The 18,453-nt window shown below is 42.2% G+C and overlaps 1 protein-coding gene across 3 annotated transcripts in view; it reads right to left on the reverse strand.

The window, feature by feature from the left end:
- The window catches only part of HERC1 (HECT and RLD domain containing E3 ubiquitin protein ligase family member 1), a 109,822-nt gene extending 94,837 nt beyond the window's left edge, over positions 1 to 14,985 (reverse strand). Inside the window, exons 1-3 of one of the 3 annotated variants that reach the window (XM_055717265.1) lie at positions 14,847 to 14,985; positions 13,927 to 14,023; positions 10,727 to 11,058 (exon numbers count right to left, since the gene is read on the reverse strand). The gene's annotated coding sequence lies outside the window, so the exon portion shown is untranslated. Of the gene's footprint in view, positions 1 to 8,457; positions 8,605 to 10,726; positions 11,059 to 13,926; positions 14,024 to 14,846 lie in introns of those variants that run through there. The other 2 variants (XM_055717266.1, XM_055717267.1) reach the window with 2 other exon arrangements.
- Positions 14,986 to 18,453: the final 3,468 nt, after the last annotated feature.

Here is an 18,453-nt window from a genome sequence, read left to right on the forward strand (position 1 = left end):
TGATCTTGAGGCATCACTTGTCCATAGAGGTTTTCCAACTTCGAAAAATCATTCTTCAACTAATAGAATTACAAGTTTCAAAGTCTTCTATGGCTCATGAAAGTCTATCTCTCTGCTTTCTCCTGAACAGCAATAATACTTCCTGGTAAGCATACTTGACAGCATTTTCGCAGTCTGGCACTCAAACAGAAGCAGAGCACGAATCTTCCTTCTACTTTTTTTTGTTGTTTTTTTTTTTATATATTTAATTCTTTCAAAATAAACCCCAGATACATCTTTATGACAATCAAAAATACTGGAAACACTGTGTCTCGTACAAGGCCCATCTCTGTAACACAAGTACCTCATCACGACTTATACAACTGAGGAAGGTTCAATTATCAGGTCATCATCACAAACCCCTACAATTATAAATGTATACAAAACCCAAATGCCTCTCAAAGATTTGGAAAAGCGCTGTCATATTCTTCTGCTCAGAAAAAGCATGGCATGTCAGCCAGAGAAGTAAGAGGAGAGAACCATGTGCTATAGGAAGCAGTATTATGACTCAACAGTAAGTTAGTACAATGTTTCTGGAGAGAAAAAAACATATTACCACTTACAATCATAAAAAGATTTGAGCAACTCTTAGAATAACGAAATTTAGTATACCATCCAAACTCTACTTTAGCTAGTTTTATTTCTCCCTACAGTGTCAGCTGAATAAAATTCACTCCCTGCATAAATGATTAGGTATAAAGCAATTCAGAACAGCTTCAACAGTCTACCCCAAAAGCCAGAAAACATGTGGGAAGAGCTAAAAAATTACGTTAGAACTTAGAAGGGTTAAGTTATAATATCCTGTAGCAAAACAAGGATTAATTTATAGAAAAGTGAAAAAATTTAAGTATGACCCAGAAGCTTCGAATTTTGGAAACATGAAGACAGCACCACTTAGTGAACGACAATCTGAGAATCAATATGCATAAAAATAAGATACACTATCTTCAATAAGTATGAAGAAAATATCTTTTCTTAAATCAGTGACTCTAGCACACACTGGAGGTATTAACAAGATCAGAATTTAACAAAGCTACATATTAGCACATTTTTAACTTAGTCTGACTACAGCAGAAATCAAACACAAAAACAACTATTCTGACAGAAGCTAACTGCTCAGACTCTTAAAACTGCTACAAGAGCAGCTGAAAGTTTCATTTTCTGCAAAGCTCTTGAAATAAATGCACCTATAAAGCAAACATTACATGTTCTAAAACCCAGAGTCTTCTCAGAGGAAAAATAAACCTCACAAGTACTCGCTCGCTCGCTCCCTCCCTCTCTGCAATTAGCAATTTCAGCAACCTCTGTAAGACGCTGACTACACTTAACTTCGTTTTAGGGGAACCTAATTACAAAAGCTTGTAACACAAGAAGTTGGAAGTCTGTAGAGTCAAATCAAAGGCAGGAAACCCCAAAACTAAAGAACGTGCAAAGAACTGGCTGTAAAACTCACACGCCTCAATTCTATTTACTGTCTCACTGCAATGTTATACCACCTTTCACCAATGGACAGGTAAAGATACTTTCTAAACAGAGTGCAAAGAAAACAAAGTTTAACAAATAAGCAGATTTGTGTATTTCTAAAGGACAGAGTTCTTCAGTGTGTGTTCACTGACAATGACCCTTTCTCAAGTTCACAGCACTTTCATTTACTGTTTTCAACATGAGTGGTCCTAGAGTAAACTGTGCTAGAGGAACTTTAAGCATGGTGTTACCTAAGTGGTTTCTGAAAAGGATTAGAAAATTGAGTATTTAGACAGATGGCAGCCAGGGCACACTACAGCTCTTAATATTGCTGTAAGTAGTTAAATCTTTGTTTGTAACAGTGAAAAATAATTTCTGCATGTGGGGCAGAAAAATCAAGCTTTTTGTGGCTTACACAAAACTTGGGAAAGATTTCTTAATGAGAATAATCAGGTAATTCTACCAGCTGGTTAAGAACGTAATTTAATTAATTCACCGCAAGTGAGACTGACTATTCAAGAACAACTTATTTCTGAGATCTTATTTTAGGTAAATTCTTAAGAAAGCAGTTCTCTATACATAGCCGATCACAGGTCTGGAACAGTTAAAATTTATTTGAAGCACAACTGAAAACCTGATGCAGTATGTTTCTACTTACTGCCCTGCTGTGATGATAATACAACAATTCCATCATGCAAGTGGAATCTCTTCAAAGTTACAACATTTAGTTTTGTAGCATAAGCACTTAGAACTCGTATACATTACTTTGCTAATTCAAATCAATGTAATATTCTTACCAGTAAACCAAAGTCTTTATTCTGTATCCAGGTCTACTAAATTATCATCTCAACATTCTGTCCAATTCCTAATACAACTATGACACACAAAAAATGTCGTTATTTTATTTCTCCTTTGTACTTTCAACTGAAACCAAAGATTCTCTCTTTTCACAGAAGCACTACATACCTCTTATCATCTATATCATATTCCTTTGCTTTTTTCCTAGTTCCTTTATTGCTATATGATCACCTACACTGATATAATGGCCTACCTCTAGTATCTGTATATATGTGTGACTCCAGAACCAAATGTGGAATTCAAGATACAGATGTACCTTGGATTTGTGCAACAAGACGACTCTTTTCTGGTTTTGCCAAATTTCAGTCCTAACATTCCATAAAACAATGTATTACCTGAAATTTTTACCATTCCAGTCTTCCATACTTCTTACAAGGGAAGCACAAAGTCCCAGTCAGAATCATGCTTCACATGCTACCAACTGTTAGAATGCAGCAACTTCTGCAATCCTCAAAGTTTTACAATCTGAAAGTATAACTAAAAACAAAGCAAACTCTTTGATTTGCTTTCCTCTTTTCATAAGTATAGGGTTGTATATATGTGGTTTAGCTGCCAATATCAGGGCTCCAAACAACACTTAGAGCCTTTTTCTTGAAAGGTAATTTAGAAACCAGGAATATATAAAATTAACTAAAATCCTGCCTTGTCATAGGCCAACAATGTAAAACCCACAAGATGTTCCATATTACTCATGGCCAGGGCAAAGTGTGACAGTTAAAACCAACATTAAAAGGACATAACGTTGCCTGAAAAGAGTTATTTGTTCGATATTTTACTTATGCCAAAAAGCACTGTAAATCATGTGCAAGATAATGTTCCTCAAACATTGGGGTTTTTTGGCCAATACATTTAGTCTATACGCAGTGTCATGACAGGTGTGAGGTGAATGGGAATCTATACAAAACAGTCATGAGAAAGAAAAAGAGGAAACGATAAATTAGAAAATACTGACACTGCAGAGAAATTACTACAAATTAACAGCAAATTGAAACTAAAGAGACAAAAAGAGACATTAAAAACAGAAAAATAAAAGGAAAAAGGGAGAGGCGCTAGATAATAGTGGATGGACACTAGAACAATGCAGGTAAAATAAGCCATGGTCTCCTACAAATCTGGAACAGCAAGATGACAACCAAAAGAAACTAAACCAGAAAGAGCAAGCAAGAACAGCAGCTACAGCACATTTTTCTTCATTTGTAAGAAAAATGTTACAATGAAATACACACTAACATTAACTGATTTCTGTGAACATCTGTCTCCACTGGTCACAATATCCACTATCTTTCCTCCTTATATTAGCCTTCTGCTCATCGCACAGAAACCAGATTACTGATACCCTAATTCAGATTAATTCCGCAGCCACCTATCAACTTTTCTTTCCAAAAATTAAATTCCATCTAGCTTTATAATAATTGTCAGGTAAGCCATGCTGAAGTTCTATGGATGTTCTTCCAAATTTAGTCTTCCTACATGATTTTAGGTTGCTTTAGGATTATTTATTCACTATCAGGTCTACTATTGAAACCAATCTAACCTTATGCTTTTTGCTGGTCACCATTGATCACTTTGAAAATGTTTCAGGAGACAGACAAAAGGAGGACAAAATTATTTTTAAGTTAAAAAAAGTTAAATCTATTTGCTCGCTTGCCCTTATATTAATAAAGAAAATGATACAGAAACCTAAACATGGTTTGTGAATGTAAACCCTGATATGCTTGGGTGCCGCACGAAACCTACCCAAGCAGAACAGAAATAAAAGTTTATTATTACTACTCAGCAGAGAACCTTACAAAAATCAATTTAATCCATTACTTCTTCAGATGCATAAAAGTACACTGAAACAAAAGCCAAGAATGTAGAAGCCAGGCCACATACATAATCATCAAAAGCAGCTAGTAAAAAGAGGAGCTGAGAAGCAGACATCCCCATGCATCAAAAACGTTCCAACCATTTGTGGAAAGAAAGGTGCCTGATCTTCAATTGGGAAAGAAAGGCCTGAAAACACTGGTGAGATTTTTACCACTACCACTCCTGCCCAAAGGTACCATCGCTCGTACTTCTTATAACTACTGCTAACCATGTAGTTGCAGTATTTCCAACCACCGTAAGCTACAGGAACAGACATCTTGTAAAAACCAGAAAAATTATTATGATATATTTACTAGTAATCATGATTTTAAATTGAGAAAGTCAGCAATGGTCAGACTGCAAAATCCACATACGTAATTTAAAAGTTAATCAGATCAGCACTCTCATTTAACTTTCAAGTTAGCGCTGATGTAAGTGGAGGTGGACTGCAGCCTCTCTAAGATATATAAAGGGGGCACAGAGGAAACACGGAGAAAAGACTTCTTATCACGGCCGGTAGTGACAGGACAAGGGGCAATGGTTTCAAACTCAAAGAGGGTAGATTTAGATATTAGGAAGAATTTTTTTATAATGAGGATGTTGAGATACCGGAACAAGTTGCCCAGAGCAGCTGTGGGTGCCCCATCCCTGGCAGTGCCCAAGGCCAGGCTGGACGGGGCTGGGGGCAGCCTGGGCTGGTGGGGGGGGGGGGGTCCCTGCCCATGGTGGGGTGTTGGGACTAGATGGTCTTTAAGGCCCCTTCCCACCTGAACTATTCTATGATGCTGTGACTGTATGACCTCCAGAGGTGACTTACAACCTAATCATCTGATGGTCCTCTTAGCAAGTTTTTTATTCTCTTGTCTCTGGAATACGAGTAAGATGTAGGTAATTACACTTTAAAATACAGCTGAGCCCATTTGTTTTAGTATGCAATTTCTTATTTCAGAGAGTAAAAAAAACAGTATTCAAAAGCTAGACTGCAATGTAAATGCAATATAAGCAAAGTACACACTTTGTGTTAACATTGCCATTTCTTGACTCAGAGTACTCCCAGTGTAACTAACGGAAAAAGAAACCCGTGTTATATAAATTCATGCATTTGTAAGGAAATGTTTGAGGATGGTATTTCTGTATTATGCAGCACTGACAGAAAAAAAATTAAAAAAAAAAAAATGTATTACTAGTAGGGAGGACTCAAACTGCAGGCTCTTCTTCAAACAGTAAATTAATTTCAGCTCCCAGCAGAGAACATGATTGCTTGAGCTGCCTGAACATACTCCCAACAAAATCGATCGAGTCAATCACAACAGGCAGTCAAGGCCATATACCTGGCCAGTTCCCAGGCCAGAATTACACTCACTGCTTGTTGACTGGCAAATTTCATAGCCACTGGGTTCCAGGCTATTTTTCCCTCCCCCCCTCTTCAGAAATTACAAGGGTTACTACGAAGTTACTATGATGCACAGTATGCAGCTATACCACACTGCCAGTTACTTCAGCAGCCCTAGGAATGTAGAGTTTCATCTTCTGAGGGCTACTGTAGATGTTTTTAAAGAGAAAACACCTACTAGATTTGAACGTTCCATATGACTGTCAACCACTACAGGGAGACAGGAAAAAAGAAAACCTGCCAGCAATTTCTGAGCTTGCACACTTCTGAAAACCAGTCATGAGAAACATAATCAAAACAGTGCCCACCACTCACTAACATGATTTTGAAACCAGGAAGCCAAAACAGCCATAGACAAATGCACCCTACATTTAACTAAAACATACTAGTGCAAAATAAAAAAATCTTTCATGTTCTATAAACAGAGGAAGATTGAGTATCTGTACAGCACCTAAATGAAGACTGTTGTATTGAAAGGATAATGACCTCCTAAAACCTATGACCAGAATCCAATGCCTCCTCCACCAAGCCATCCTGAAACACACACAGTTTTTGTCTCCATTACCTGTTTCTAAAATGGGGATAGAAGTGCTTCTCTAACCCATGATAACTGCAAGAATAATTACACTAAAAATGAAAGAAAGATTGGAATACTATAGGTGGTGAGTCTTAAAACAAAACTGTATCAATGTATCTAGTTTTAATTTTACTACCAAAATACAAAGACTAATTTCGCATGTAGTTTTTCCCTATCTGTAAAATGGTCCCACTCTAGTCATCACTGACACTTTAAAACATGCAGAGCACCCCTGAATGCTTTTCTTCAAAAAGGCAAAATTATGGCTATCTGAAATCAGTAAGCTGAAGACAAAAAACAACTGAGATTTTTAGTCAGGCCACTTAAATCAACTAATTTCCACCTCATTTTTCTGAAATAACAAAAGAAAAAGCTTTCACTGGTAAACTGTCTTTCAGTTCATGGATTAAATGAAAAAAAACCCAAAACATTCTGTGTTATATGCCCACTAAGCCAAGCAGTCCTTCAGCAAAAATAAGTCAAAGACATTATATCCCTATTATTTTTAATTAACGCTTAGATAGCCATACCTCCTTTACACAGATTGCAGAAAAAAGATTTCAACATCCCCACTCCCCCTTCAACTTACATACTTCCAGCCGTAAAAACACGGTTATCCTTAATGTTCAGACAACAAACAAAACATACACAATACATTTAAATAAGAACATAAGAGCAGAGAGGAAAGCCTCAAACATACAGAAGTTTGTTTATACTCGGACACGAGGAGCCCTAAGACATTTCAATTCTGAGCAACAACTACTGTGTATAAAGCCCCCTAACAAATTCCTTGTATGTGCAAGGATACAGGAGACCGGCAATGCCCTTCATCTATCCTGTAGAACATTAACACTGGACAGCTTTTAATCTTTCATACCACATCAACAGATTCCTCTAGAGTATTGGTGAGCAGTAGCAGGCTGACCAGGTAGACAACCTACTCTTTCAGATTAAACATCTATTATATTTTTCCTCATAATTATGTGAGACTCAATCCCGACATCCAAGTCCTCAGCAGTCCCACAGCCCTATGCAATGGAGAAGATGTGGTTTATAGGGGACCCCTAAAAGGAGCATTAAATTCATTATACAGAAATTTATAGCTTTTGACGTTTTGTTATGAAGTAACAGCACAGAAGACTTTGCTAAACTACAAACCTGATCATGTTTATGACACACATGTATATGCATGTACACACACATATATCTATGTACTTATGTATGTGTATATATGTAAGTACATATATACATACACATACAAATGTACTTGTATGTAGATAAATAAGCAATACATATGCACGTATAGAGAGCACATAGTTGCAGCTACAGCAAATTAAACAGTCCATGAAGCAACAACCGGCTTAGATAACGTGACATGAAGAACAGGTCTAAAGCAACAGAAGATGAAGATGTTTCACCAACAGCACCCAAACCTCTCCCATGGACACTGCGAGACTGTAACAATATGGTTCTGCCCCTAAAAAACACAGAACGCAGCTAGTGTACAGTAACTTCTAAAATTAACTGTATGCAGTTAAAAAATAAAACAACACACCTGCTAGGACATCACTTCAGAATACAAAATAAATCATGCCTAAACATAACTATACATATGATTCTTCGGTCCCACAAGTGCCAGCAAATGAGCCGCGGGCAGCCGGTGCGGTTCAGATGCCAGACTGGAGACACCGGGCACACCTGCAGTCACACACACGGCTGACAGAGGCCAACGTGACCAGCTCCGGAGGGCCGCCGGTGGCACCAGGCAGCTCCGCCCGGGATGCACACCGCCCGAGGAGCGCCCGCCGCCCGCGCAGCGCGCAGGGGAGGCCGCGGGGGTCCCCGCCGGGGCCCGCCGCGCGGCCGGCACCGCTCACCCCGCTCCCGAGGGGCACGACGGCCCCCGGCCCCCTCCCCGCGGGGGGGGCTGCTGCCGGCCGCCCGGCCCCCGCCCCAGCAACAGGGCCCCGCACCCGGCCGGCCCCACCTGCCCCCCCCCCCTTTCCCAGCCGCCCGCAGCTGGAGCCGCCCCCCGCCCGCGCCCCCCCGCCGGCGGCACAGGGAGGGGTGCGCCGCCCCCGCGCGCCGGGCCGGGCCGGGCCGCAGCGGGGCCGCAGCACCGCACCCGCCCACCCCCCACTCCCCACCCCGGCGGCCGCGCCCCGCCACTCAGCGGTTTGCGGCGGGGGGGAGCGGCGCTGAGGGGAGCCCCCCTCCCCCGCCCGGCTCGCTCGGGCCTCCCGCCCCTGCCGCCGGCCCCGCCGCCCCCCGCGCTCACCGGACGGCGGGCCTCAGTGCGGCTGTGCCGGCAGGCCGGGGCAGGCGGCGGTCGCCCGCCGGAGCCGCGTCCTTTCCTGCGGCAGCGGCGGCGACTTGTCAAAGAGAAAACATGACGCGGGCGGGAGGCGGCGGCGGCGGCGGGAGGCGGCGAGATCTCGCGGGGCTGCCGCGCGGGTCTCGCGAGGCGCCGGCCGCTCCCCGCCCCCGCCGCCGGAAAGCCCGGCCGCCCGCTGCCCGGCCGCGGGGGGGAGCCGCTGCCCGGCCACGCCAGCGCCTCCGGGAGCGGGGCCGGGCGGGACCCCGGCGAGAGCCGCGGGGCAAGCGGGGCGCAGGCAGCGCCGCGGGAGGCGGGGCAGCCCCGGCCCATCCGCAGGGCAGGGCTGGCGCCCGGGCCGCTCTTCCCCGGCCGAAATGGAAGCCCGCCGCTGGCACCGGGAATGAAAACCACTGCTCTCCTGACGGGCAAGGCACAGCAGGCAACCGCTTCTGCATCAAAGTGGCCTGAGAAACCGGTATGGGGCGTGAATCCTGCCACGCGGCTGAGGACAGCGACCGAACAGATGCACTGGGGAGTCAGTGACGGGAAGGGCAGCGGATGCTGGATGCAGGGACGGAAAGCACAGAAGAGGCAAAATGGGTCGCGTCGGCCCGCGAGCAGGTGTATACTGCAGAAGAAAACCTCGGCTTAAACAAAATGAACATGACAAGTAGTAAAAGCGTCACTGGGGGATTGAAATTCTAAAATAGGAAAAGCCTAAAATCAAGACGGAATTGCAGGCTAAGGCAGTGGCAGAAACCATGACGTGCCAAGTATGACCTGTGAGACCACACCAGCAAGAAGCAACACAATGAGTGATTTCAGTTACACCCACTGCGACTAGACATGGCCCACACAACGGCAGGGATGTCATGACTGAATTAGTATACATTGTTATCGACTTTCATTAAACAAACAGGAAAACAAGAGAAGCAAGAGAAAAACCTCCGTGCAAGAAGCAACTGCATGCGCACTGGGATCCATCAGCCTAAGGCAGGAACACAATGGAAGTTTACAAACACTGGTGACATGAACAGGGAACAATTCTTTAGACCTCTTCCAATCGAAGAGCTAGAGGCTAACCAGTGGAACTAGTAGATGTCAAATTCAGAACAAGCAAGAGAGTGATTTCTTCATACACAATTCAGCTGTGGAACACCCTCCAGCAGGACACTATGAGCAAAAGTTTGCCTGGACTCTAAAGGAACTGGAGAAAAACAAGAAATAAAAATAAATACATCACAGACTAGCAGACACCTCTGGCTGAAAAGTGCCCTGACCTACAGAACATCGAAGGCCATAGAGTATTTGGGGGGACATTACTATGTGCTTGCTCTTGCCTTTTCTTCCCTAGGCATCTTCTGACAGCTGTCCTCAGACATACGGAACCCATGGACCAGCATTCCCATCCTCATGCCCTTGTCCTCCAGCCTGTCTTTGCCACGTGTCTCCTCAGTATAAGCCTCCCCTTCCAGCCCAAAGCACATACCCTTAATAGTTTATTCTGAGGTATAATGTGGTTAGGGGATTTACTAAGGGTAGAGCTCAGCTCCCTGGAAGGGGTCTCATACTTCACAGCTCAAGTTCCAACTATAATCCGATCAACTAGCAACTTTGGAGGCAGATCCCAGCTATTCACAGCTCTTTACTCTGTGTCCCCCTAAAAGGCTACTCATGGATTCACAGTTCTTAGCAGCAGAATAAAACACAAGTGCCTTGCTTTGAAAATAGTCTTTGACTCAACAGAGCTAAAAAACACAGACCAAAAAAAGTCTCTTGTTAGCAACTTACGTGTGTAATATCAACCCACAGAACAATGGCCAAGACAACCCATTTTTGTTCAAGAAGCCTTAAGTCTTTTTAGTTTTGTACCCCTAACCACAATGGGTAATCATTTGCCTAAAGCCACAGTCAAACCCTGCTGAGAAACAGCAGCTTCTTTGTTGATGAGAACACCTGTGCAAACAAACCACCAAAAATGGGGTAAATTATGAAAACATGTTAAAGCCTTCTTTAAGTATTTAACATATGCCAGCTAAAGGATGCTGTGTAAGAAATAAACTTCAAAAAATCCAACAGATAACATCAAAACACATTCAGTTCAGAACTCTCCAGCAGATCTGCCATTCCACAGAACAGAAAGCAGAATAGACACACTAAGCAGTACTCCTCAACATGCTAACGTGCCCCACACCCACATGCTTATGTTAACCACAGCATGAAGACAAACCTTATCACTAACTGCAGGGTTTTATGGCTTGCAGGCTCCATCAGCAACCAAGCATTGTACAGTTCTCAAGGAATTCCTCTTAGGTTTGCAAAACGTTTAATGTTTTTAAGTTATGTACACTTTAATATTAAGTTCACAAAGCTGCAAGGTTTTCTTGCTCTGTTTGTCATGTCTTGACACAGGCCATCGATCACCTTGCAATACCAAGTGTAGGACTTTCATCTTGCAACCGGGCTGTACGCAGATGTATCCGTCTGCTTCGACAGAGGCTCACTGATCTCAGAATGTGTGTTATACTGCAGACACAACGCAGCCGCTTTACAGACTGGGACCTGAGGTGCCAAGAACATGAGAAGAATAAAGGAAGCAAATTAATAGTAGTTTTCTAAATTAGAATTTAGAATAAATATCTTTTTAAACAAACATGATGACTATAATATAGACTGTTGTAATTGAAGTACCTAATTTGCTAAGATGCCTTGAAAATCTTTGCCACGTGATTTCCCATCATTACTGTTGCAAAAGAGCATGCTACCAACTAAACGTGGGGGTAAGTTGGGGGACAACAACAACAAAAAAAGGAAAATGCAGTTCGGTATACCCAACCTTCACAAGGTTTTCAGCTGACAGAATGCTGCCAACGTCCCAAAGGACAACCACTGCAATTTATCCTTGAATTCTCCCATGAAGCTTGTATATTAGATAGCAATTGTTAGTATTTGGTACTAACCACAATCTTTGATGAGTCTCAAACAGCCTCTAGAAGTGACTTCCCCAGTTTCTCTGTGAGTCCGGGAGGGCTCTTTTAAGAGCTGGAGCCCCACTCACTGGGGACTACGCTGCTTGAGCTACTGTCTCACTTACGGCCAGCTGGCACTCAGGATCTCCCTGACTCAAAGAAAACCCAGGATGGCAAGTAACACAGGATAAGGAGGCCCTATTCCATCTCCCTGTACTAAACAAGTAAGTATTGTCAAAATTCCTGAGAACCCCAAATGAAGCCGCATCCTGGTCTACAGCAGTACCAGTAGGTCTAAAAGTAAGGATGTATGTAAGGGGAACAAGATCCACATCTGCTCTGACATTGCCTATGGCTGTCACTAGAAATCTGCCACCTTGTGAGAGTCAAACCATCATTAAATGAAAACATAGCACTTCCATCCTTTGGAAATTGCAGGGGCTCACAGAACTCTTTGAGGCACCCTGAGGACACATCAGAGGAAAGATCAGCCCTCCAGCCACCTGCAACTACATTATTAACAGGATGAAAATAACAACAAAAGTTGGGAAGAGTTTTATGGGAGAACCCCAAACATAAGACCAGGAAAACTCAAATCACAGCTTCTCAGTGGGCAACATCTCTCATCCTGTCCCATACCACCACCCACTCCCTTCACAGCAAGCACAAGCTGAAGTCTTCAAAGCATACAAATTTGTAGACTTCAGCAGGTAATGCCCAGACTGCAGGACATTCACACTCAATTTCTATTTCCAAGACAGTCTCCATCTTAGCTTCAAAGCATAGACAGAGGCCAGAAAAAAGCCCATGCAATCATGCAAGTTTCAAGGGAAAGGAAGCTGTAGGTACTACCTTCATTAGTTCTGTGCTCCCACCTCTTTTTTTTAAAACAGAAATAATCCTTCCTGACAACTGCAGATCTCTCAAGTCCCACCTCCCCAGCTTTCCTCCTTCCCAGCTTCACTTGGACTATGGCAGATTTCCTCTAACATTCAACTGTGCAAAACCTGTTTTACATCAATGATTTCCTATTATTTTATATGAGTTGCTGCATTATTTGATTTCAATGTATTGTTATGTAATCCCATCAAATGTACTTTTAATCTTGGGCAACGACGAGAAAGATATGATAATGAAAGAACAATGCGCATGTTAACATCAAGTCCTTTTTCTAAAACTGTTAGTAATTATCCTTTATTTTTAGTAACCGCATTTAACTCTTTATTGTCTTCTGATCCAGACATTATAACAGGGCTATGACCAATTCCACTCATTGTTTTTTCTAAATCTTTTTTTGTAATGCGATGTCTAGGGCAGGACCCAACATTCAGCATTAGACTATGCTATTTATCTAGGGCTTGTTCTTAACTACTTCTCCACAATGCTGGATAATTTTGCGTCATTATAGAAAACTGGATTTATATATGTAGTATCCCAGTTAACTGTGTTTTGCTTTTACTGACTTTTTTTTCCAGCAGACATTGCTAACATTGGCATGCCTTGCTGTTGTCATGGCAATGAAAGAAGTCTATATGTCTCTGGATGTGACTCAGAAATCATTTTATACAGAAATGGGACAACAATTAGAATAACAGATATTGGATGTTTCTATGCCACCGGTTAATAAGTGGTCAATGGGGAAAAAAAGAAAGAGCCCAAACCAGCAACAAAAGACACTGAACATAAGCTCCTTGATTGGAAACAAGACACTAATTGCTATTTGTGAACCAATCTCACAATTAGGGCTGTGTGGGTAAAGCTTTGTCACTGTCAAGTGTTACTAAAATCACAGTGATCTGCCTGTGCAGTTACTTAACTAGACCAGGACCCAGATTTGCCCAAGTAAATGCTGCTCTTGATGTTCAGAAGCACATGAGAAGATTCTTGCATACTCATCCCAATAAAGAAAGGTCTTGAAACAATTTCTCTTTGAGGGCTCATTCAAAGGCAGGACACTTCTCTTGGCCAACAAGTTCACAATTTACACGAGGCAAAAGAAAGAGAAATACTTTAGAGAGGCAAGCTTACCAATGAAAGGATGAGGAAGGGAGCTTGTGTCAGTCACTGATCAGGTGTGGAAGAAGCAGTTGCAAACATTAACACAACCAAAGCCAGCCTACACCAGTCTATGAAGCGTCTGGAAGAACTGATTGCTAAGCTAAAAATACTGTTCACCTATGTCTTCTACATGTAACTCATCACAACACTAGCTCTCTTCTGGTGGATCCAAGGTATATGAGGTGAGCCGTTATTAGAACATTTTGGCTGTGCAGGGATACCAAGTGTGGAGGCACTGAAATATATGCATCTGTGTCAGTCACTAATTTCATCTTCTGACTCATGTTCTGGAGTGACAGTTCTTCTGCATGGCACTTCCCGCTCACACCAAGCTGAGCCATACTACACGTAACTTATTAGAAAGCAATCTAAAGCCACATCCACACAGCCAGCTGGCTCTTACCCCAGTACAAATCATCACTGCCACAGAATCAGCACTTCCAGGGCTCAGGATTGCAGGTGGCTTTGTCACTTTTCTTGCACTGTTGGACCCCAACACTCTGTGAAATGCAGAGTAGGAATCAGTCTGAAGTAACCTGAGATTTAAGATCTAATTCAACCTGTCACCATCTCTCCCTTTCTTTAGCTAGCTGGTAACTTTTTCAAACTGTTTTCAAACACCAGGGCAAGCCAGTCTGGGTGAAACAGTGATCGGCACCTCAGAAATGCCACTGGCCCGGCCAAAGCAGGAAACATGTCAGAGAACAAAGGGGAAAAATACATGGGGAACAGGAGAGGTTTGTACAAGAAGAGAACAAACGAGAATATAAAGTGCAAAATAAAAGGATTATTCATGAACAACTAAGTAACAAGTAAATTCATACACAAGACTAATTCCAAACTAATCTATGCATGGGTACAACACATTTCAAGCACATGTAGCAAGAAGATTATTAGAACTTCAAAAGGATTAGTAATTCACATTAGCTGAATATCATAGTATCCACTGCACAGCCAAAGTGCAGCTTAAATATTGTGTCAATAATAATTACATGCATAAAGATATTAGAAAGAGTTAAACCATAAATGACCAATGGTCAAAGTACCATTCATAGGATTCCCACTGCCCAGTGGTACTCCTGCCAGTTGCTCACAATACCTTTAGGGCCTTAAGAGTCAGTTTTGGTCTTCTGCTTTAAGAACCACTGTTGCACAACCCTGCAGTCTGTCCTCACTTCATATGCCTTTAGCAGCAGTTACGAAGAGAAAAGCACTTGTCACAAGTGCTCCCCCTCCCGTAGCTCTCCCTACTCTGTAAGCAAGGCAAACCAAGACCTCTAAATAGAAATACAGAAAAGAGGTAACACAGAGCTGTAACACCACCTTTCTGCTTACTACTGGAGCACACAGATGCAAGCAGACTGAGACTAGCTGTCCCTTTGCATTTAAAGTGGAGAGGTTACCCGGCCATCATGGCCCTGGAGCCACAGAAGCAAACAGACGGGTTAGTCTTGGCATGACATAGGGGGATGTACTGGAGAACTGCCAAATATAGTACGCAAGAGATGTGTGCCTGTACACATTAACTTAATGCACAGTAAACTCACTGCTGTTCCAAAAAGGAGCAGCCACAGTATTTCACGAGTTAATATTTACGAAGCGTTGCATCATACGAAACTGGACTTGTTTGTTTCTAGCCAGCACTAGCATTCTGTTTTGCTTCACAGATATTCTGGAGGTGAAAAATTTAAGGAATAAAGATTAAAATTAAAATTTATGCAGTCGTAAGCACAGCACTGATCCAGTCTCCATTTTCATAAGGAGAAAAAGAAGCAACACTTAATTAGTTTACCTAGAGGGCTTCAGTTGAGCGAAAAGCTTCCATTTTTCTCATTGAGGCCACCTGACCTTGAGTAAGTCCCCTTCCTAATTACTCCTCTGTGAAGTGGGCATAATGCCACTACTTAGACGTATAGCTTGCTTTCCAATTTCTTCAATCCTTTTGCATAAAGGCAAAGTATTACTATACCATAATTGTTCCATGCAAGATCCTATACATGACATCTTTCAGCAAGAGGCATTTAATTTTGTATGTCAAAATACAGCATTAATTTTATAAAAGTCATTAATAAATATTAAGCCTAGGAAAATAAGCATTTCTTTATAGTTGTGATTGTTTCCTTTTTCTTTGAAGAATACATATGCATAAAAGTGGTAAAGCTATCCTCAAAACTAACAACACTCAAACACTACGGTTACACACAATATGCAGGTTGTCTGTGCCACATGAAGCCTGAAGGCCTGGAAGATATTGTAAAACATCTTGCCTGCACAGCATATTCTAATGCATTGTTTAGCATTCTTAAAAATAATGACATCTTCCATTTTCTCTAGCAGACCGTGCCTCAGATTAAAAAAAACCCAACATATATATCCCCAAGGGAAAAAAAAAACCAAAACAAAGCAACAAATCTCTATTTTCTACCCAGAATTCCTCTTTCTGAACATAAGCTACAAAAGCAATTCACTCTTCTCCAAGTTTATCATTTTTGCAGCTCTGACAGCTATGTCACTTCCTTGCTTATGCTCTATTCCACCAATTCACTAACTATTTTTTCCTTTTTTCCTATTAGTTATTCCTCCAAACCCTAAACTTTTTTTTTAAATGTGACTTTTCTTTGGCTTCTGTCAGTTCATTGATATTTTTCTAGTCTTTAACTGGAAGTGAATATTCTAACTGTTGTCTGAAAGCTGTACAATGGGGAATTATCCTTCTGCTTTCATGAATCAATGACTACTCTGTAAGGCGAAAAGCAGTTTTTCTCTTCCCATTGTTTTCACATTTCCTCTCATTCCATTTGTTCTTGCATTCAATTTTTTCCAGCAAGCACCACAACACAAATAATACCCTCCTGCACCTTTCACTCTGAGCTCTCGAAATGTTTTTCAAAAGGAATCATCTTTCCCTTACAGCGGTAAAACACAAGGTATAAATAGGATAATTATCTCATCCCTATATGTCTAGCACAGGTTGTGTTCCAGCTCAGCATGTTACCCAATATTCCACTTTTAAAGGAAACCCCATGCTCATAGTGGTCTTAAAAGAGACCAGCAAAGTTACAGCACTGTTTTTTTCCTGTCCCACGTAGCTTCTTCGGCTGCTACCACTACAGTACATCACTGCTTCTGGGGAAGGAAAGTGCCCACTCACAGAAAAGACATGGAAATACAAAGGTCACTTTCAAAATGAATACTGGAAAGCAATCTTTCACACGGAGCACTATCAACATCTTCTTTCAGAGAGGTAAAAACTGAAGCCTAGACAGATGAAGCAACTTTTCCAAGGCTATTCTGGAGTTTCAGGGTAGAACTTGGAGCAGAGCCAGGAATACACCTCTAGTCTCCACAGGCCCATACTAGGGTTTAACCCAAAAGTCCAGAGGTCCTGCTCACAGGCATCTGAATTTGTACATGCCACAAAGTCCTGGACTTGACAGACACAACCACAGAGCAACCAACAGACATTTCCTCTTTGCCATAGCTAACTCGGCCCCAAACCACCCAGAAGAGAGAGAAGCCAAAACATTTATATTGTGAATCACCAATAAACACTTCAACCAATTAACAAGTTGGTAAAAGACCAATACAGCTGTGCTGATCAGGGGGTAATCATGTCTGTCCCAAACTACTTAGGCGGGTAAATGGCTAGGATTGATGCCACTGGCATCAATAGGGAGGCACATATTCACATCTTCTGTTCTTGCATTATTGGTACTCTTTATGATAGCACTTACTAACACTACCACCTCAAAAAAACCAAACCAAAACAAAAAAAAACAAAAAACACCGAAGCCCCATCTAGTCCTAGAATCAGACAGGCAGCAACGTCAAGTCAAGACAAGCTTCAGCGTGCACAACTTGAAGATATTAGTTCACTTTTTAAATACTAAAGGGGGGAAAAAATGGTTTTCTGGAACCAGTCACATAGCTATCTGCAGCTATTTCTAATTTGTCCTGAATCATCTGAATTACAGAAATAACTTCAGCCTGAATAATCATCCAGCTGAGAAAAACATCAGAATCTGAGCTGGGAACTTGTTTATTGCTTCTCAAAAATGAGCTGAAGTGCATTCTTGGGGGGTTTGGGGGTTAAGTGTTTCTGGTCTTCTGTGTGTTATGGACGTACAACAAACGCATATTTGAGCAGTTCATAATAACAGGTTTGGGACTGGAAAAGTCAACAGGACAATTTTCTGTGTGCGCGCCTTGGAAAAGAAGAACGCATGCTCTGAAGTATGTTCTGTTCTTTTACCTAGGGATGGTAAATTGTAATACCTGTTCCTGATGGATAGTACTTTTTGAAGCATGTGACCAGAGAACATAAGTGTTTTGCCAGGAAATAAGAGAGGAATAAGAAGCAAGGAGGATAAGGCAAGAAGCCAATCAATACACTGTGGCAAACTCCTGCACACATGCTACGTCATGCCTGAGACTTTTTCCCACAATTTTTCTAGATGTGAAAAAGCCAATAAAATCCTATCATAAACACTTTACAGTAGGTATAGCAAGGAAGTGCTAAAACTATTCTTTCTTTAATTGTATCTTTTCTTGTAAGGCCAAGTGTTTGCTTGGTCACACATTCAGGATTTGGTACAGTCCATCTCCAAGCCCAAATGCTGTACTAAGGGGCAGGCATACGGCTGGCTGCAATCCACCTGATCCTCCCCCTCACCCCTCCTGCAGCATTCAGCTGATGACTGAACAGGTTTTTCTTTCTGTTATTTTTAATTCCCTCAAGCTGCCTATTTTTCCTCCTTGCCAAACAGCAGGAATATTCAGCTCCTGAAGGCCCGGAATGGCTGCTGAGCGCTGCTGGGCACTGCACAGGCCCTGGGGCAGCACAGGCAGGTGCAGAGCACCAGGCAGCGGGCACCAGCACGGCACGGCCAGCTCATGCAGCGGGCAGCAGGCACCAGCGCAGCGTGACCAG

The sequence above is a fragment of the Falco cherrug genome, chromosome 7 (assembly GCF_023634085.1).
Source record: "Falco cherrug isolate bFalChe1 chromosome 7, bFalChe1.pri, whole genome shotgun sequence".
Lineage (NCBI taxonomy): Eukaryota > Metazoa > Chordata > Aves > Falconiformes > Falconidae > Falco > Falco cherrug.